The following is a 22,691-nucleotide window of genomic DNA, read 5'->3' on the forward strand; positions in this document are numbered from 1 at the left end:
CACTCTGTGATAGTTTATTCCACTGTTGACAAAAGTAATGCTGGAAATGGGAGCCGGTGTAGGGCACCACCTGGCCCCGCAATGCTGTTTTGTAGTCTTTCTCAGCACAGCTTCTTGTCCCTCTCAAGCCCTTCTCTGATATTCATGCGAACAAACCTTCATGAGAAGAGACCCATGATATATATATATATATGCCCACCTGCAGCTCAGGGAGGGAAGCAACTACAGGACACTTTGAACCTGCACCTTTAGCTCTCTTACTTGATGATAAACAAAACCTAATGTGAGTGAAGGGAGGAAATGTCTAGTGATAAGTGACTGTACCACTCCGATGGCATACTTGACACATAAATTCTAATGATTCCTCAGTTTCTATTTTCATACAGGTCCCTCACTGGAGCGTCATAGTCAGACATCTGACTGCTTTATTGGGTGTTTCAAAGGGACCTCAAACTTCACATGTCCCAAACCAACCTCTCTCATTTCCAGGACAACTCTCTGCTTCATGCTTCTTCTTCCTCAGCACAGGTACCTCCACATTTGTGGCTGCTCAGGCCAACCAACTGCATTCACTCTTAAAGCCCCCTTCTCCTCCCAAATCCAGTCCAGTACCAAGTTCTATTGATCCTATCTGCAAACAAATCCACTCCCATTCCCTCTGACTATGACCTCAGTTCTAACTATCGCCTGTTCTCTTCTGCATTTCTGCAAAATTGGACTATCTGACCTCCTTGGTTTCATTTCTGCTCTTATCCAATCCATCTCCACAAAGCTGTCAGCATAATCTTTTGAAAATGTAAATGGGATCTCATCACTCCCTTGTTTAAATTGAAAGGGGAAGTAATCAAAGGGTTCCCACTAAGCAGAAGGAATAAATTGTTGTGATCTATTGCACAGCTTGGTAACTATAGTTAATAAATTGATGTATACTTCAAGTTGCTAAAAGTGTAGATTTTATTTATAGTTTTTGAGACAAGGTCTTGCTCTGTTGCCCAGACTGGAGTGCAGTGTCACAATCAAGGCTCATTGCAACCTCTGCCTCTTGGATTCAAGGTATTCTTGTGCCTCAGCCTCCCGAGTAGCTGGGATTACAGGTATGCACCACCATGTCCAGCTAATTTTTATATTTTTAGTACAGACAAGGTTTACTATATTACTTTAGGTGAACTCCTGACCTCAAGTGATTCTCCTTCCTTGGCCTCCCAAAGTGCTGGGAGCATAGGTGTAAGCCACTTCACCTGGCCTAAAAGTGTAGATTTTAAATGTTCTTATCACAAATAAACCATTAGTATGTGACATGGATATGTTAATTAGCCTAATTAATCATTCTACAATCTATACATGGATATCACATTGTACTCCCAAAATAAATATTATTGTCAAAAATAATGAAATTGAAAAAAATTCTTTAATGGCTTCTCATTGCACTTCTTGGATCCTATTCTAAATCCTTAATGTAGCTTTGAGGCTCCACGGTACCTGGCCTTTGCCAGTGTCCCAGCCACATGATTCTCTCTCGAGCTCTGTGATTCAACTTGTGGCCTTCATTCAGTTCCTAGGAAATGCTAAACTCAGGCCAGGCACAGTGGCTCACACCTGTAATCCCAGCACTTTGGGAGACCAAGGTGGGAGGATCCCTTAAACCCATGTTTGAGACCAGTCTGGACAATGTAGTGAGATACCATCTCTACAAAAAAAAAAAAAAAAAAATTGCCAGGTGTGGTGGTGCACATCTCTAGTCCCAACTACTCAGGGGGCTCAGGTGGGAGGATTGCTTGAGCCCAGGAGGTTGTGATTGCAGTGAGCTGTGATTGCATTATTGCACTCCAGCCTGGGCAATGGAGCAAGGCCCTATCTTTTGAAAACAAAACAAAACAAAACTCTTCTGCCTTAGAGCTTAGTATGTGTTTTTCCAGCTATGTGCTTGCTCTTCTCCTATACTTCATCTGGCCAGCCCACATTTCTCCTTCTTACTACCACTTAAAGCTAACTATTACTCACCAGTCTAACTTAGAGCCTCTCTTTGCATTTTATACATTTCCTGTATTGCCCTTAATACAACTAAGCAGTATGTGAGTTGTATTAACACAATCTGGCACTGGACTATGGTAACCACTCTTTGAAATCCCATTAAGTCTCACACCCCTCTCACCATAGGTTTTTTTCCAACAACCAGTGGCCAATTTCAGATGGTAGTGATACTCATCTTGCCTTTCATGAAGTCCAGATCATTCCTAACTTCCTACTTATCATTATCTTCTGCTTCTTTAGTCATTACCTTAAAAGCAAATTTGAGTCTCTATAAGCCTTGAATTTTAACATCCCATAATTATGCATATTTTTTGGTTTCTTTACTGTAGTTTTAGCACTATCCCCTGCACACCTTTTCTGTCATTATGTGTCAAAACCAATCACCAGATGACAAAATAAATGACAGGAAGAGAGGCCAAAGCAGAATAAATATAACCTGGGAGTACACAGTCGAGTATTAAGAAAGACTGCTAATTGGCTGAGCATGTTCAGAGTAGTACATGGATGCTCCACGGATGAAAGTATATCCAAATCATTGGATGAGAGAGAATGGTAGTATTCAGAGAAGGAAAATGTGTTAACACATCCCATGTTAGACCATTATAGATATAAAACAAGTCTTTAAAGAAAACACTTAAGAAAGAAGTAGTTATAATGGATCATTAATCAGGGTATGGCATTAAACTCTCTCTCTCTCTGTGTGTGTGTGTGTGTGTGTGTGTGTGTGTGTGTGTATTTGCCTTCTTTAACAACTATCTCTGTTATGGGCTGAATTATTCCCTGCCCCCTCCCCAATTCATATGTTAAAGCATTAATCCCTAGTATGTTAAAATGTAACATATTTGGAGATAGGGTCTTTAAAGAGGGAATTAAGTTAAAATTAGGTGATTAGGATAAGTTCTAATCCAATATGACTTGGGTCTAACACAGAGAGTGACAACCTTGTGAAGACACAGGGATAAGTTGGACATAGACAAGCCAAGGAGTGAGGTCTCAGAAGAAACCAACTTTGCCAACACCGTGACCTTGGACTTCTAGCCTCCAGGACAGTGAGCAAATAAATTTCTGTTGTTTAAGCCACCCAGTCTTTGTTACCGCAGCCCTAGCCAACTAATACTATCTTCCACCAGGTTCCAAACCCAGTTAGGACAGGGACCATTTATATTGTGTTCCCAGTTGTAACTCTAGCACCTGGCACAAAGCAATGATGAGATTTTACATTCCCAATGTATGCAGTTATAGCAACAAACGTAGCATGGTATCTAAGAGTATCACGCTCCTGGAGAGAGCTTGTGTTTAAATCCTTGCTTCATCACTTCTTATACTGTGACTTGGTTCAAATAATTTAATTTCTCTGTGGCTCAGTTGCTTGATCTGCAGAGGAAAAGGGATAATAACAGCTCCCATCTCATAGAGTTTTAGGGATAAAATGACGGTGCTAAAAAAGCGCTTAGAACAGTGCTAACACATAATAAGCATATAATAAATGATAGTGATTATCATTGATGTTGCTATTTGCCCTGGCCTCATGTGTGGCTAAGTATCCTGGGGTATGGACCAATTCTGATAAAAATTGGGGAAGTTAAAGCTCTAAGGTTTTGCAATACTTACTGGGCTGAAGGGTCCTATATATGGCATACAATAAGTGTTCAGGAAACGTTTATTCAACTGAATACTCTATGAGCTGACCTTATAGGGTCTGCGATGGAGCTCTGGGTCAAAGTCATTCTCCTACCCTGCTCAGGAGATCACTTTTTGCTCCACCTGGGCAGTGGTCATCTTTATCAATACACAATGAAGTCCACTGATAAAGAGGGACTTCCTCAATTCTTTCTCACCCTTTTCCTTCTAAGACCAAGGCTTGAATAGGATGGGCTCCCTGGAGCCTAAGTAATAAGTATTTCAAATATCTTTAGTGTAACAAATCTTAGTATCTACCAGAAACTATTCTGAAGATGAGGAAACAAAAGTACTGGCAATTCCTGACCCAAATGCCAGGTTAACTCAAGGGACCAATCGACTCCCAGTACTATAGAAGTTGCAAAGCCATAATTTTAACTCTTATTAGGATACAGATTGGAAAACAAAAGGATGGTTTATTTAAAGATTAAAACTGCCTATTTTATGAAGTCACTCTTTACATTGTTGGAAACTCAATTTTACAGTCCTTTAAAACAAGTTTTGTCTCCAGACCACTTGAGGTAAAAGAAAAGAAAAGAAAAAAAAAAAGAAACAAACAAAACAAAACACAAAACAAGGTAGAGTTGAAAGTGTGCTTTTTATAGGAAGAAAAAGGGTAATGTGTATACAAGGGACCTCGAAGGTGCCGTGGGTACCCACGGGGATTTTGCCACAAAGGGTGGATGATTAAGGAGTTCACATTTATGGTTGTGAGATGGCCGGAAAGTCTAAAGCAAACTCTAGCTGTGCTAGGGAGTCATCAGTGCCTGTTTCTACCATTTCAGTAAGAATGTCTTTAATTGCATTTGTTTTTTTCTTACATAATTCAAGGTAATATTACCCCTTTCAGTATGTGTTCTCAAGAAACAGAGCAGAAAGCTTAAAAGAACTAGTGTGCTGGCCTTCTGGAAGTATTTAATCTCAAAATGAAACCTGATCATGTCACATCTCTGCTTAAAGCTCTTCCATGAGTGTCTAAACTTCTTAGGGTTAAGGCCCACATGTTTAATATGACCTAAATGTTCTGGTGGTCTAGCTTTGGCATACTTCTCCAGTGTCACCTCACAACTACCCCCTGTTCGAGCAAAATATCTTAACATCATTGTTTCCTCTTTGTAAATACTCTCCCTAATTCCAAACCTGACTTTGTTAGTCCCAACTATACAATCTCAAGTCCGTACATTCTCCTTTGAGGACTTAATGCAATTCGTAACTTAATAATTATCAGTCTGCTATCTCTTTCTCTTGCAAGATTAATTAATTCACTTATTTGCTAATACTTTGCCAAGTACCTACTATGAGCTAGATACTGTAAGCTCCATAAAAGCATGGATTCAGGATGTACTGTTCATCACTGATTCCCACTACCTCATCGGACACATAGTAGGTAACTCAAAAAAACTTGTTCCATGAGTGAATGAATATGTTTATTCCATTTTAATTTTTTTAAGTACCTATTACAATGTTAGATACAAAGACCATACTCCATAAGCAATCCTTTAATATTTTGGAGGGAAAGACTGGGTAGCATTTAAACTTTGCATCATCAATTAGCATTTTGAAAAGGCAAATAAAAACACACAGGTGGCTAAAATATTACCTTTGACAGTTTCTTAAAGTAATAAGGGACCGTAGTAACGGATATTCATGACTTTCCTGCCCTAACACACACAGATGCATGTGTGTGCACCAACATAACCAAATATGTATATTTATATGCACCTAGATAGCATCTACACAAGAATATCATTCACACATTTGTTAATCACAGATTTGTTTATATAGTACTTCTACAGGGTGGAGTAATAATTTGTGAGTCTTTTAAACTGGTGTAAGAGACATTTTTCAGTTTATTCTGTGAGCAAATGTGATGAGACCAAGTCCCTACTAAGAAATTCAAGCCTAGAGAACTGGATTAATAAATATAAATGAATTCATTTGACAGAGTGACATTTTCGTTTAATTAAGGCAGAAAATCAGCTCTAAAACAAACGATTGTCCCTGACAAAGAAGCAGAAAGTGGTTCTTAATAAATTTCTAATAGCTCTTCCATGGGCTGAGGAAGGTCTTCAGTGATAGAGCACTTCGGTGGGGGTGGGGAGTGGGATGAAGGGAGGGAGGGTGAAGAGAAATTGGAAAGAAAGGAAGAAAAGGAACGCGGAAGCACAAAAGGTAGTGCATATTGAAAATTTTAAAAATAGCAAGAAAATTAGAGACCATTTATTTATGCTTTAATACATGTCAAATCCTGATAGACCAAAATTATTATAGTAAAACTCTTTCTGTAACAAAACAAGTATCCAAGTCTTAGGAGAGAATGAATTTAAAAAATATATAAAACAAAGGTCAATACAATTTGCTCTATTATTTCATCTCTTCCCCCTTTCTGTGGTGTGGTCTGAATTTTAGGGACACAAATGACAAAAGAAAAATCAAATTTTCTGATACATAGACATAAGGACAAATGCACACATATGTAGTTTACAAAAGTAACTGAATTATAACAACCAATCACATGATAGAAATGAGATAAACTGAAAGGCATACCCAAATACTGATGTTTTCAGAATCTCCATATACTACCTTCACGAACGTTTGATAGTTTTTAGCACTAAACATTAGGTTTTTTTCTCTAATAGAACTTGGAAAGAGGGAGTCTTTAGATGTATAAATCAAAGCCACATCACTTCTTACATAGCAGATACTTCAAACCATCACAGTCACTGTTAATAAATTTCTGTCCACTCATTTATGCCAAATCAATTTCAATTAAATCAATTAAAATGATAACTAGCAAAATTTCACATTATTGATCTAACAACGTTAAGATTACTCAAGATATTGGCAGCACTAAGAAATGCTATGCTGACAACTCTCCTTCATTATGATGCCAAGTTGAAAAACAAATTTGATTTCTTAGGGACCCAATAGCTCAGGTATGTAGGAAGCATCTCAGCAAAACCACACACCATGTGTTCCTAGCAGCCCAAAAAATGCAAAATGGAAGATGGAGGGTGATAACTGTGTTTTGATAAGCAAGCTATTAAATCTTTTATTTGAATAGTCTCAAGTGTTAATTTTTTAAAGTGTATCCTGAGTTTCTTGCAAAAGAAAAAAATGTATTTTTGAAATAAGAAATACTTCACAGCAGGCAGATAGGGGAGTGGAAATAGCATGGGCTTCGGAGGTAATTAGTCATCTTACTCACTGCAATGGCTAATTTTGTATGTCAGCTTGACTGGGCCATAGGGTGCCCAGATATTTGGTCAAACATTTTTCTGGGTGTATCTGTGAGGGTGTTTATGGATGCAATTAACATTAGAATTGGTAAATAGAGTTAGGCAGACTTCCCTCCCCATGTGGATGGTCTTCAGCCAATCAGTTAAAGGCCTGACTAAAAGAAAAAGGCTGGCCTTCCCAGGAGTAAGAGTAAGAGGGAACTCCTTTTGCCTGACTGCCTTGAGCTGAGACACTGGGTTTTTTTTCCTGTCTTCAGACCTGAACCTAAACATTAGCTTGTCTTGAGTTTTGAGCATGCCAGCTTTTGGAATGAAACTCACACCACCTGCTCTCCTGGTCCTCAGGCCTTACATTTGAACTGGAACTACACCATTAGCTTTCTCCGTCTCCAGCTTACCAACTACAGATCTTGGGACTTCTCAGCTTCCATAATAACATGAGCAGATTTTTTATAATAAGTCTTCTCTCTGTATACATACATCTTATTGGCTCTCCAGGAATTCAGACTAATAGAAACATTTTTTACCTGTGTGGATTTGGGCAGGCATTGTGGCTCTTTGGGCCTCCTTTTCTTTATCTGTAGAATGGGGTCCATGACACCTACTTTGCAAAATTACTGTGTGAACTAAATGCAGAGTTTACTAATAAAATGTGAAGTGTGTACAGGTACACAATCAGTATTAGCTCCAGATTTCCACTGGTGATAAAGTGAAGATTTGGGAAACTTTTATAGAAATAAAAACTAGTATCTAATGCTAATGTTAGACATTAATAATTTAGAAAACTGCTACCTAACTTTGAGACCTTAATGGTTTCCAATATGAATCCCCAAACTGACCTTTTAGAGCTGAAGCAACTATCTTTCTTTCTCTTCTTCCTCTCTTCTATATTCACAGGAGGTGGTACCATGATAACTTTGCCCTTATACCTGCCAAGCACAGGAAATTGTAGAGTCTCTGTATAAAGCAACTTGTTTATTATCCTTTGGGGGCTGCCTAAGAAAACTTATTTCATATTTCTGGGGAAATAGGAGGTGAGATTTCAGCAGTGCTCTCTCCTGAGAACTATGGAGGGTGGGCTACTTTCTTAGGTCTTGAAGACATCACCTGCAAGGTTAGGTGATAGTGTTAGATGGGCTCCATTTTAGTTTGGGTTTTAAGATAGGATACCTTTAAGTACCCCAAGAGCTGAAAACTCCTTCTGAATTCACCTGGTTATGACAAGAGAGCTCCTTAAAGCCAAAGGGAGTTTGACTCAGACACTATTAAAGAGCTGCATGTGTGCCTGGAGTGCTGTGTGCTCTGAATCTGCATACAGCTTGATAGCAGACCCTCACACTTTCACATGCACAGGAGTCAACTGTGGTGAAGCTGTGAAAAATACCAATGCCTGAGCCTGAGGGTCTAATTTGTCAGGTTCAAGGTAAGGTCCAGGAATCTCCATTTGGAAGAAGTAGAACAAAACAATTCTGCTGCAAGAAGGTCATGAATTTGGGGGAGGAGAATGTGGTGAAGAAGAGTGAAGGACGAATCTTTACAATCCTCTCCTTTACCATTTTTCAATCTATTACCACAGGTTGTCTAGTCTCCTCTTCTCTTGGGGATGAGGATGACTTCCTCATCCTCATTTGCCACCACCCTCATCCACGTTGTCATCATATTCTGCGTAGATTACCACAACAACCTCCTAACTAGACGTCTTTCCTCCTGTCTTTGCTTTTCCAGTGCATCCTCTCATCTTTTGTTATGTAAATCTGATTAGGACAGTCTCTGATTCACAACCCTTCTGTAGTTGCCACTGTCTTCAGGATAAATTCTAGATTCCTTGAGAAAAGCAAACATTTAAGGCATTCACTTCACCTTTCCTTACTCTTCCAATCTCACTTTCTGCCATCTCCACCTGCCTTCTGACCAACTCCTAACCCTCTAACTATATTAGGCTTCTTCATGCTCCTTGAACACACCAAACTTCCTCTTCAACCTTCGCCTCTGCGATGGTTAACTTTATGTGTCAACTTGACTGAGATAAAGGATGCCCAGATAGCTGGTAGAATATTATTTCTAGGTGTACCTGCGAGGGTATTTCCAGAAGAGATTAGCATTTAAATCAGCATACTAAATAAAGAAGAGCTGCCCTCACCCATGTAGGTGGAATTGTCCTGTCTGTTGAGAACATGAACAAAACAAAAAAGTGGAGAAGGACAACTTGTTTCTTTCTGTCCTTGAGCTGGGGCATCCATCTCCTTTTGCCCTTGGACACCGTAGCTACTGGTTCTTGGGCCTACAGACTCTGGAACTTACACCAGCAGCTCCCTCTATTCCCAGGCCTTCGGAATTGACTAAATTATACCACCAGCTTTCCCGGTTCTTCCGCTTATAGATGGCAGATCGTGGGACTTCTCAGCCTCCAAAATCATGCGAGCCAATTCCCATAATAAATCTCCTCTTATATGTCTATATATACCCTATTGGTTGTTTCTCTCTGAGGAACCCTAATACAGCCTCAGAACAGTCTGTTCCTTGCAACTGGGACATTTTCTTTCTATAGTCACCAAGCACCACCTAATCTGCCTAACTCTTCCTCCTCTTTTAGATCTCAGCTTCCTGAAGGAGATTTTCCTGATTCCTCAGAGCCAGAGAAGTCCCTCTGCTTACTTGCTCTCCAAAGCACAATTAATGACCCCATTCATATCATTCACCATGTTACTATGAGTCCCTGTGGATGAGTGTCTTCTCCACTAAAATATAAAATCCATGTATAAACTAACCATATCTATTTTGCTTATTATATTTTGCCAAAAGCTAGTAAAGGCCTGATACAAGGCAGGCACTCAGTAAATACACAGTTTTATAGTAAATATACTATCACAACACGCTGTACCTCTCTAGAGCTCTTATCACTTTGGTAATTTTATATTTGTTTGATGACTAAAGAGGAAATAAACACATCTTGCTAACTGTATAGCTGGCAAAGTTCAGAGGTCACTTTTTCTTGTAACCTTTTCTGACACATTTCTTCTAGATTGGATACCCTTCCTACATGACACTGCAAACATCCACACTTCTGTCACACTGCAGACATTTCCGTGCTATAACATTTTACATATAGGTCTTCTTCACATGACTTCAAGGGCAAGAACTTAATATTCATCCCTGTATCCCTAACATATAGCATATAAATAGTACTTGACACTTGTTAGCTTCTCAATGTTTTTTGAATTACTAAACAAATGATTGTGTAATTGCTACTGTAAAAGGATAAACAAAATGAGGGCTGGGCGTGGTGGCTCACGCCTGTAATCTCAGCACTTTGGGAGGCCAAGGTGGGTGGATCACCTGAGGTTGGGAGTTCAAGACTAGCCTGACCAAGATGGTGAAACCCCATCTCTACTAAAAATACAAAATTAGCCAGGCGTGGTGACGCATGCCTGTAATCCCAGGAGGGATTACTCGGGAGGCTGAGGCAGGAGAATTGCTTGAACTCAAGAGGTGAAGGTTGCCATGAATTAAGATCACTCCATTGCACTCCAGCCTGGGCAACAAGAGTTAAACTCCATCTCATAAATAAATAAATAACAAAATGAAAAAGGGGATACTAAGAATGGAAGTATTATTTCAGAGAAGGATAAGGAAAGAAGGCTTTATTCTTGTCTGGGGCTCAAGGCTGGACCAATGACTGTACAACTTTCGAGTCCGTTCACAGTGTAGTCTATGCACATGGTACCTTCTAGAATTGGCATGTAGAAATTCTGATGCAATGGGAGGCTTGAACATCTACACTGCACAGGGGTTTATGCCAGATACTGAGAATTGGTGGTCCCCCGCAAAAAGGCCAGAGAAATTAGTTAATATGCAATATTGGGAACAGAAGTCCTAAAGCACACAGATGGCATATTTTTCTGTTTCTTCTTAGAAAATCCAGAACATCTCAGTGCATCTCTGAAAGTGGCTGTGATTTCCTCTTATCCAGTCCACGTGGCAATGTTCTAATTCAACTGCCTCTCTAAAGAGCCCATAGGACATTTGAACACCACACATATTGGATTGTAGGGTCTAGACTTATCCTCAAGAATAAAACAAATATCAATTGTTGAATGCCCATAACTCATCTTTCTTCAGAGCAATATTAGTAATTTAAGACCCTTCAAATCAACAGTCAAGCCACAAGGTCAAGGTGATATAACAATGCAACCTTATGACCATCTTAAATTGTCCAAACGAGATATCACATATATTGTTTCATCTAGTACATTTAAATGCAAAGTGGTCAATGCATTTGAGGTTGGTGAGTTCTGCAGGGGCAGACATGAAACATTTTTGAAGTCTCTGAAATTCCCTAAAAGTTACTCATCACAATGCAAAGAATGACTTAAAACATTGAGCTGGGAAGCAGCAATGACAAGGATCATTCCTGATAGAAAAAGTCCAAATTAGACGAATAATGTGTAGACATGTCTCCCATATGCTGGTTAGAGGAACCATCAGGGGTGCTACAATAGGCAGGTATTTTTCTATCATGACAATGTAACAGACAAGAATCATGAGTCCATGTCAAGCCTTAAACAAAACTCCTTCTTGGATTAAATGATCTTGATGGATTTCCAGAATAAAAATGAAACAGGGATAGATGCTAACCAGGATATACATCTCATAATTCTAACCACTACTGATAAACTGACATATGATTTTAATAATCCCCTCAAAAAATCTGTGTTTCGGCCTTTAAATATAAAGCTCATTCTAGGGAGAATTTCTCTGATGACTTAAAGACTTGATAAAATTAGAAATATTCCTGGCCACAACATTTCTGCAAGAGTGGGAAGATTTTGAAATGTGTCAGGGGAAATCTTAAGGAGGTAGCAGTTTGAGAAAATGTGGACTTGGAGGAAATTGAGAAGGGACACGTGGTTGGTAGATGATAATCAAATAAGGCTGAATGAAGAAATAGTAATAAAAGACCCTAGTTACAGAAGAGTAATCTCTTCAGATTCCTATTAAGTTACTCATCCAAAATCCTTATCTACCATGAGCCGCTGAGCTCATGGTCATAGGAGAAGGTTCACTTAGCAATCACTTGAGAGTGTCACTCAGGAGAACATTTAAGGACCGAAAATATTAGATGAAACAACTCAAAGCAGGTGAGTGGCTTATAAACATAAGAGCCCTTGCCATTGTCTTTACTTGTTGGGTCAATAGAAAAAGATCACAAGGGAATAAAGAAGTTCTTAAAAAAAGAGATTCTAGGTAATGTTGCTCATGGAGAAAGATGATTCAAAATGGCTTTGTAGCTATGTTTATTTTCTTATGAATCCATAAAAAATTGATACTGCATTCACTGCTTTGAGAAGATTAAGTGGAAAATGAAATAGATGAAGAAAATGAGAGAAAAGGGCAACAATTAAATTTATATTAGAAAAAACATACAGAGGATCCACCTCCTGCTAGCACTATGCAAAGCAAAATTAGAACACAATTGAGGTTTGCTCATAGTCTACAAGGAAGACAAAACACCACCATGCCTTTACACAGGCTTCCCTTTCTGACAGTCTTTGTGCACCTGTTAACATTTTTATCCCTTAAAAGCTAGCTCATTTGTTGTAGCACTGGCAAGTCTTCCTTATCCCACCTATTCCCACGCAAGGCTGAGTTCCAGCTCTGTGCCGTCATTATACTATCAGTGTCTCTATAATGGCATACATCGCTCTGTTCTTATTGCTAGAATGGACACTCCCATTTTATCCCCAGTACCTCACATAAAGCGTGGAGCACACTGGATGGAAGAACAATGGATACCATGTGATGAATACAACATTATTAGTCTGAATAAAGAGAAGAGGGACCAAAAACAAGCAGACACATAGACAAATGGAACAGAATAGAGAACTCAGAGATAAGAGTGCACACCTACAACAATCTGATCTTTGACAAACCTGACAAAAACAAGCAATGGGGAAAGGAGTCCCTATTTAATAAATGGTGCTGGGAAAACTGGCTAGCCATATGCAGAAAATTGAAACTGGACCCCTTCCTTACACTTTATACAAAAATTAACTCAGGATGGATTAAAAACTTAAATGTAGGCTGGGCACAGTGGCTCACTCCTATAATCCCAGCACTTTGGGAGGCTGAGGCGGGAGGAGTGTCTGAGGTCAGGAGTTCAAGACCAGCCTGGCCAACTTGGTGAAACCCCATCTCTACTAAAAATACAAAAATTAGCTGGGCATGGTGGTGGGCACCTATAATCCTAGCTACTCAGGCAGTTGAAACAGGAGAAGTGCTTGAACCAGGGAGGTGGAGGTTGCAGTGAGCCGAGATCATGCCATTGTACTCCAGCCTGGGCAATAAGAGTAAACCTCTGTCTAAAAACAAAACAAAACAAAACAAACAAACAAATAAACTGAAATGTAAAACCCCAAACTATAAAAACCCTAGAAGAAAATCTGAGCAATACCATTGAGGACATAGGCACGGGCAAAAATTTTATGACAAAAATGTCAAAAGCAATTGTAACAAAAGTAAAAACTGACAAATGGGATCTAATTAAAGAGCTTCTGTACAGCAAAATAAACTGTCATCAGAGTGAACAGAAAATCTACAGAATGGGTGAAAATTTTTGCAACCTATCCGTCTGATCAAAGTCTAATATCCAGAGTCTACAAGGAACTTAAACAAATTTACAAGAAGAAAACAAACAACCCCATTAAAAATTGGGCAAAAGACATGAACAGACACTTCTCAAAAGAAGACATTTATGTGGCCAAAAATCTTGAAAAAAAGCTCAACATCACTGATCATTAGAGAAATGCAAATAAAAACCACAGTGAGATACCATCTCATGCCAGTCATAATAGGGATTATTACAAAGTCAAGAAACAACAGATGCTGGTGAGGTTGTGGAGAGATAGGAATGCTTTTACACTGTTGGTGGGAATGCAAATTAGTTGAACCATTGTAGAAGACAATGTGGTGATTCCTCAAAAGACCTAGAAGTGGAAATATCATTTGACTCAACAATCCCATTACCTGGTATATACCCAAAGGAATATAAATCATTCTGTTTTAAAGACACATGTATGCATATAATCACTGCCACACTACCCACAATATTAAAGAAATGGAGTCAACCCAAATGTCAATCAATGATAGACTGGATAAAGAAAATGTGGTACATATATACCATGGAATACTATGCAGTCATAAAAAGGAATGAGATCATGTCCTTTGCAGGGGCATGGATGGAGCTGGAAGCCATTATCCTCAGCAAACTAATGCAGAAACAGAAAACCAAATACTTCATGTTCTAACTCGTAAGTGGGAGTTGAACAGTGAGAACACATGGACACAGGGAGAGGAACAACACACACTGGTGGCCTGTTGGGGTGGAGGGTTGGGGGAGGGAGAGTATCAGGAAAAATAGCTAATGCATGCCAGGGTTAATACCTAAGTGATGGGTTGATAGGTGCAGCAAACCACCACTGCACACGGTTACCTATGTAACAAACCTGCACATCCTGCACATGTACTCTGGAACTTAAATAACATTTTTAAAAAAGAAAAAAGAAATGCAAAAGGATGGGAGAATGATTGGTTCTGCCAGAAAGATGAGGTAAGCCTTTTCAGAAGAGTTAATATCTCATCAAGGCTATGTCTTTTCATGAGTTTTATTATATGATATTCACAACAATCCTGTGAAATAGATCCTATTTCCATTTTTATAATGAAGATATATTAATTTCTGACAAGCAACTTGCCCAAAGTTAATACATCCATGAAATGTCTAGAATGGCTAGGCGATGCTCAGGAGTTTGATTTTCATTCTGTAGGTAATTGGAAACCATTAAATGTTTTAAGGATGGAAATAATGTTGTCAGAAGTATATTTAACTCTGGCAATAGAAGTGGGAAGTTAACTGAAGTAGAACTGAGGGAGCAGGACAGAGACTTCAGATCAAATGATAACTAGAAGGTTATTCAAATGGCCTGGGAAAGAGCTGAAGAGGAATGAATTAACACAGTGGTTAGGGTAGAGATAAGGCTGGGAAAGATAGGAAACTCACTTCACAAGCAGAACTCTGAGGATTTGGTCATGGACTCCATGTGAGTGATGAGGAAAATCATTTGCCATTATTTTTAATGGCAAAAACCACAATTACTTTTGCACCAATCTAACACATTTAGTGGAATACTCAGCAATGAAAGTGAATGGAATGATGACACATCACAGCTTTGATAAGTCTAAATGCATCTCCACAAGTGAAAGAAGTCAGACCCTACGACTCCATTTATATAGCATTCTGGAGAAGGCAAAACTGTAGGGATAGGAAACATCATAGGTTGCCAGGGGCTGGTAGTAATAAAAGGAGCTGACAACCAAGGAGCACACGGGAGAGTTTTTTCTGGAGTAAGAGAAATTTTCTATCTTGATTGTTGTGGTAGTTATTCAACTGCGTGCATTTGCCAATACTTGCATAACTGTGCACTAAAATTGGTGAATTTTACTGTACGCAGTACAGTATATACCTTGATGAAAACAATGAGATAAAAAGAATACTGGCATGGGAATTAAGAGAACCGCAACCTAGTTTCAGTTATGCCACTAACAAGCTGTGTAACTATGAACAAACCTCTAATCCTCTTTGGGGTTTGGTGCCCAAATCTGCAAAATGAGACTGGACAATTTATCAACAAGTCTATTGCTCCATTCTACAAAGACTTCCTTCTTTAAGCAAGGTGGTGGACCAGATGGCCTATTTCAGTTCAGATGGCCTACTTGAGTTGCTGAAGTATCATCGCGGAGGTGACTCGACTAAAATAGCTAGTCCGTACATACAGTTCTAAAAAGTCTTCTTGGATTAGAAAGTAGTGTTTCTAATTTTTGTTGTTCCAAAAGACAGAGCTTTGGGAAAGTCCATCTGGTTATGCAATTCCCGAGTAAAATTTGACACACATATTTGGACAATGTGAAAAAAGTTCTTCAGGAAACACTAATGTTTAATGAGCTGTAACTGGCCCTGGTAAACAAACATACACTTCTTTTTTCATCTTATAGGCACTTATTATATGAGGATGGTAGCATCTACTACCCACATCTGCCTTACTCGCAGTTGAGACACTGCTTTCTATTGCCTGAATTTACCCAACCCTTAGTTGCTGATATATTTTTATACTTTCTACGTATTTGCAGCCAAGAAAGTCACTAAAAGGGACACCCCAAAAATAGCTCCACACTACAGCATGAGAAAATAAAAGAATAAAAATAATAATCTTGATGATTTTAAGAGCTTTGCATTTTTTTTACTTTGTAAAGCAGGGGTTCACAAACAATGGGCTAGCATTTTTTTTTTTTTTTTTTACTGTAGTAAAAACTACATAGTATTAAATTTACTATCTTAACCATTTTTAAGTATACAGTTCAGTCATGTTAAGTATATCTAAGTTGTTGTGCAACAGATCTGTATAAGGTTTCATCTTGTAAAACTGAAATTTGTACATGAAACACAAATTCCTCCTCCCCCAAGCACTTGTAGCCACTTTTCTACTTTGTTTCTATGATTTTGACTACTTTAGATACTCCATATGAGTAGAATCATGCATTATTTGTCCTTTTGTGACTCGCTTATTTTGTTTAGCATGATGTCTTTGAGGTTTATCATGCAGCATGTGGTAGGATTTCCTTCTTTTTAAAGGCTGAAAAATATTGCATTGTGTATATATACCATGTTTTCTTTATCCATTCATCTGTTGTTAGACATTTGGGTCACTTTCATCTCTTGCCTATTGTGAATAATGCTGCACTGAACATGGGTGTACAATTATTTCTAGATCCTGCTTTGAATTCTTTTGGATATGTACCCAGAAATGAGATGGCTGTATCATATGGTAACTCTATTTTTAGTTTTTTGAGGAACCTCAATACTGTTTTCCATAATGGCTATACAATTTTATATTCCCACTAACAGTATACAAGGGATCTGATTTCTCTACATGCTTGCCAACACTAGTTATTTTCTGTGGGTAGTGTCCATTCTAATGGGTATGAGATGATATGTGGCTTTGATTTGCATTTCTCTAATGATTAGTGATGTTGAGCATCATTTCATATGCCTATTGGCCATTTGTATACCTTTTTTGGAGAACTATCTATTTGAATCCTTTGCTTATTTTATTATTTGGTTTGTTTTTTTTTTTCCCTTGTGTTGAGTTGTAGATGTTTCTTACCTATTCTGGATATTAACTCCTTTTCAGATAGGTGATTTATATATATGTTCTATTCTGTGTTTTATATATATATTTATATATATGTTCTATTCTATAATATATATAATATATTATATACACATTCTATTCTGTGTTGTCTTTTCACTCTGTTGTTTCCTTTGATGTGTATCAGTAATTCTTTTTGTAAATAAAATTGTATTGGAACACTGCTATGCCTAATTCATTTAAGTATTGTCTATGGTTGGGTTTTGCCTAGTGGGGGTAGTTGCAACAGATACCATATGGCTGGCAAAAACTAAAATACTTACTAACTGGTCCTTTACAGAAAACGCTTGCCAACCTCTGTCATAGAATATGCAATGAACTCTATTATATGGTTGCTACATAAAATCTCATTTAACCACCACCTGGAGATGGAAATTATTAGCCCATTTGACATAATAAAGGCAATAAAGCAGAGTGGGTAAAAGTTTGCGGTGGAGTCAGACAGACCTGTGCTATGCTTTTTACTAGTTGTCTGACTATGAGTATGTTACTTAACCTCTTCATCCTCTCTTATACCCATATTAAAATTGGGGCTAACAGGACTGACCATGGTAGCATAAATGTCAGAAGCTGATGTGACAATTAGTGCATGCTTTGTATGTAGTAAACATTTATCACTCATTAGCTATATGAGAAACAGTCACATAGCTGATACTGAACATTCAGCATTCAATATTCCTGGAAGGGTCTTCCTACTAGAAACATTGTCCACTATTAAAAAGCTAAGGATACCCCTTGTGTCCTTGATTGTGGATTAATTTGAAGGATCCCAAAATATAATTTGCACCACTGCCATATATTACATAAGGCACCTTCCCCCATTTCTCATGAACCAAACAGAAGGAAAGCATAATTATGTTTTCAGTTCTATACCATGTTTCCTAAGAGACAACTAGAAGTACTCTAACGTAGCTGAGTTTCCAGCAGGTACATGCAAGCAAAAAAAAAAAAAAAAAAACCACCAACCAGATTGACATCCTGGCCACTCCATGGACAGAACACAGAACACCAAAAGGCTACACAGAGGAGAGAATCACCTTAAAGGCACCAAAGGGACGACATGAAAGCAGGTCCAAGCATTGACTTGCAAATATCACATAGTAAGCAGGCCATTGAGAATAAGAGCAGGGGGAATCAGAGGTCAGGATTTCAATTTAAGGATGGCTCTGGATTTAGATGATGATCTGTTTCAGGAATTTTTGTCATGATTCAGTGCTAGTGCTTATATACTGATATATCAACTATGCATGCAACATACAAAAATTTTCAAATGCCTTACAGTTTTTGTCAGCAGCCAGAACTAGGAAAGCAAGAAAAAAGGGGGCAAAGAATTCCTCTTTTCCGTGTTCAAATAACCCACGGTGGCTAGGTAGAGCTCTTTCGGTGCATTTGTGACCATTTTGGCCACTGTCATGGAGCTACTGGCCAACTGTGTAAAAACAATTAATGTGGAATCGAAGGCTTAAGACACGTTTTAAAACAGCAACTGAAAGACAGAAAAGTAGGCTTAATTATCTGTCATTTTATTGCCTCTAGAAACACTACGGCATGAGCGTTCAGATGATCATATGTAATTTCAAGTTCTGATTACAAACCGATGCAATTAATTTGATGTGTTTGTGTGTGTGTACGTTTAATTTCTACATCCCAAAGAGTGTTGTTTCCTTGAGAGAAAATCTTAGCGTGCATTCATTTGTTCATTTTGGGATTGATTTCCAACTCTGTGGCAGGTTGCTTTGAATGTGTTCAGTATGGGAATTACTGCATCCTTTAAGGATGTAGTTCTTCCTTGGAAATGGTAACCAAACATTTAACTCCAGATCTTGTATTTAAGGTGGACAATCAAGCACTGAAACACTGTGGATAAAAAATAAAGTTTGGAAAAAACAAATTCCCCATTTAAAAAACAAGCCAAGAATCGGAATAGATATTTTTCTAAAGCAGATACACAAATAAGCAGTAAGTACACGCAAAAGTGTGCAGTATCATTAGCCATCAGGGAAATGAAAATCAAAACAATAATGAGATACCACTTTACACATACTGGAATGGCTATAATAAAGATAGACAATAACCAGTGTTGGCGAGGATGTGTTGGAATTGATTTCTCATACACCGCGGGTGGGAATGTAAAACGGTGAAGTCACCTTGGCTTTCATACACATGGAGTTGTTACCATACGACCCAGAAGCTTAACTCCTCCGTATCTATCCATGGGAAATGAAAACATGGGTCCATGCAAAAACTTGCACAAAAAGGTTCAAAGCCCCATTATTAATAACCAAATTTCAGAAACAATCCAGCAACCGATGGATCAATAAAAGGTGGTATAGTAATACAATGGGATATCATTCAGCAATAAAAAGAAAATAAATACTGACACATGCTTACTACATGGGTGCATCTTAAAATCATTATCCTAACTGAAATTAGCCAATTACAGAAGACCACATATTGTATGACTCCATTTATAGAAAATGCCCCGAATAGGCAGATGGACAGAAAGTAGATTATAGGCACACATCACATAATGTTTCAGTCAATGACAAACCACATATACGATGGTGGTCCTATAAGATGATTATACCAAAGTTTTATTGTACATTTTGTATGTTTAGGTAAGTCTAGATACACAAATACTGTTGTGTTACAATTGCCTACAGTAGTTAGTACAGTAACATGCTGCGGCCTAAGAGCAACAGGCTATGCCAATTAGCCTAGGTGTGTGGCAGGCTATACCATCTCAGTTTGTTTAAATATACTCCATCATGTTCCCATAATGATGGAATCACATAACAATGTATTTCTCGGCACATATCCCTGTTGTTAAGCAATTAGGATTCCAGAAGCTGGTGTTGGCGGCATTGGGAAGAAATGGGGAATGACTGTTAATGGGTACAGAGTTTCTTTTTGGGTTAATGAAAATGTTTTAACAATTATTGTGATGGTTGCACCACTCTCTTTACATACTACACATCACTGAATTTTAAGCTTTAAGTGGGTAAGTTGTACGTCATATGAATTATATCTCTATAAAGATGTTATAAAAATAAGGATTATTATAAATATATGAGGTTGATTAAATTGTGTGGCTTCTATCACTGATAACCAACAACATTCTGTATTTACTATCATACTGTATCAAGTGATTTACGTATCTTAGCTCCCTTAATTCTTACAACATCCCTATTTGGTGAGCACAGCAAAATGCGTTAGGTACAGGATTTAAAATTTGGGCCTGTGCCAAAATTCACCCTTTTTCTTTCTTGTTTCTTTTAAAAAACTGTATTCCTTTAAATAGTTAATATACTCATACATTTCATAAAACAAAGTGACACAAAAGGCACACACCCTCTCTCCATCCACCATCTTCCCTGTCCCACAGGTGCAGCTTGTATTTGCTTCTTGTACATCATTCAGCATTTCCTTAAAACAAAGCACATATGGATATACATTTTTATTTCCCCCTCTTTGGCAAATGTAGTATACTATACGCATTGTTCAAATATAGTACACATTGTTCTGCACCTTGTTTTCACATCTCATAGTATCCCAGAGATCCTGCCATATTAGTATTCTTCATTCTCGTATTTATAGCTAAGAGTACACCAGTGCCTGGATGTACCACAATTTAATTTCCTATTTCCCTAAAGATGGACAGTTAAGTTGTTTCCAAGAAACTATATTTTGAAATTGCCTCCAAAGGCAAGAAGAAAACTCCTAAGAAATGCAATCATTTTAAAATAATCTCCTTTCCTCAAAAATGGACTACTTTGAAAGTGATAACTCTTCTTAAAATGTGCTGGTTAGTAAATATTTGTTAAATATCAATGCAATGGTCTAAATGTTATGTCTCCTCAAAATTTATGTATTGAAATCCTAACCCCCAAGGTGATGGTATTGGATGGCGGGCCCTTGTGTGGTGATCAGGTCATGGGGGTGCAGCCCTCATGTATGGGATTGGTGTTCTTGTAAAAGCGGCCCCACAGAGATCCCACCCCACATGACGTTACAATGATTAGAAGGCCAACTGTGAGGAAGTGGGCCCTCATCACACTGAATCTGCTGATGCCCTGATCTTGGACTTCTCAGCCTTCAGAATTGTGAGAGAGAAATTTTTGTTGTTTATAAGCTACCTAGGTTATGGTATTTTGTTACCGCAGCCTGAACAGGTTAGATAATCATCAGCAACAAAAAATGAAATGCATTACACCAGAGTGACAGCCCCACGTGAGCCATGGAAGGATACTCCATCTCTATGGACAAGAACTGTGATTCACCCTCTTGAAGAGGGAAGCCCAAGGATTTCCAGAAACATTCCAAAGACTTTGTTTGTACTTATTCAGCATATTGTTTCTGCTGAATAATATTTACAGAGATGAAGAATCAAATATTCATTACTGAATTATCTATTACCTCTATGGTGAATTTCTATATGATATATATTTTAAACTTATCAGTTCACCTGAGTGGAATGAAATTCTAATATTTTTATTATAGCAAACCTAGACCCAAAATATTTTACACTTATCCGACTGTCTTTAGAACTTCTATTATCAGTCCTAAGACATAAAAACAACTTGTCAATTTTGTTTCCTGTTTTTTTTTTTTTTCTTAAAGAAACTAATGCTTCAATAAGGCTATGTATTTTCTGAAGGATGCCTGACATAACATGAGTTTGAATATTAACATGTGAAGAACTGGCTCATGCCTGAAATCCCAGCACTTTGGGAGGCCGAGGTGGGTGGGTCACTTGAGTCCAGGAGTTTGAGACCAACTCGGCCAACATGGCAAAACCTCATCTCTACTGAAAATACGAAAAATTAGCCTGGTGTGGTGGTGCATGCCTGTAATCCCAGCTACTTGGGAGGCTGAGTCATGAGAATCACTTCAACCTGGGAGGCGGAGGTTAAAGTGAGTCAAGATTGTGCCACTGCACTCCAGCCTGGGCAACAGAGTGAGACTCTGTCTCGAAAAAACCAAAACCAAAAAGAAAACATGTGAAGAACAAGCAATAAAAAAGGTAATGTCAGCACAGACAAAATATCCAAGAGGTAGAGAACAATGCGGTCTTCCAAAGGGAACTGAATGAAAGAATTTAAAATGTACAGCTTTTCAAAGCTAAAGAAAGTGACAACTAAATTGAAAGGGCTGAAATGGGCATTAACTTCCCAGAACACATATGTATATTTAGTTTAATAAACCTGAGTACTATCTTAGGAAAAATCTTATATATTATGCATCTAGGGCAATGAGAGCTGTAGAAAATGATTCTCCAATGCAAACACACTACAAGCTGACACTAGAAGAGGAAAAGAGTCAAAGGCACACACAAAACATCACACGTAAGTTTAGGTTTCATTCTATAGATCATCACCACAGGGAAAAAAAAAAATGAGCTGTGAAAACCATAGACACTAAACAGAAGCTGGGCAGCTATGCTTGTGGTTGACGCTTAAAAAAATGCATGTTTGTATTT

At 38.2% G+C, this 22,691-nt stretch overlaps 1 protein-coding gene across 1 annotated transcript in view; it reads right to left on the bottom strand.

The window, feature by feature from the left end:
- Positions 1-22,691, bottom strand: part of SAMD12 (sterile alpha motif domain containing 12) — a 417,592-nt gene that overhangs the window by 154,139 nt on the left and 240,762 nt on the right. The window lies entirely within an intron of this gene.

Source organism: Mandrillus leucophaeus, unplaced genomic scaffold (genome assembly GCF_000951045.1).
Source record: "Mandrillus leucophaeus isolate KB7577 unplaced genomic scaffold, Mleu.le_1.0 Scaffold133, whole genome shotgun sequence".
Lineage (NCBI taxonomy): Eukaryota > Metazoa > Chordata > Mammalia > Primates > Cercopithecidae > Mandrillus > Mandrillus leucophaeus.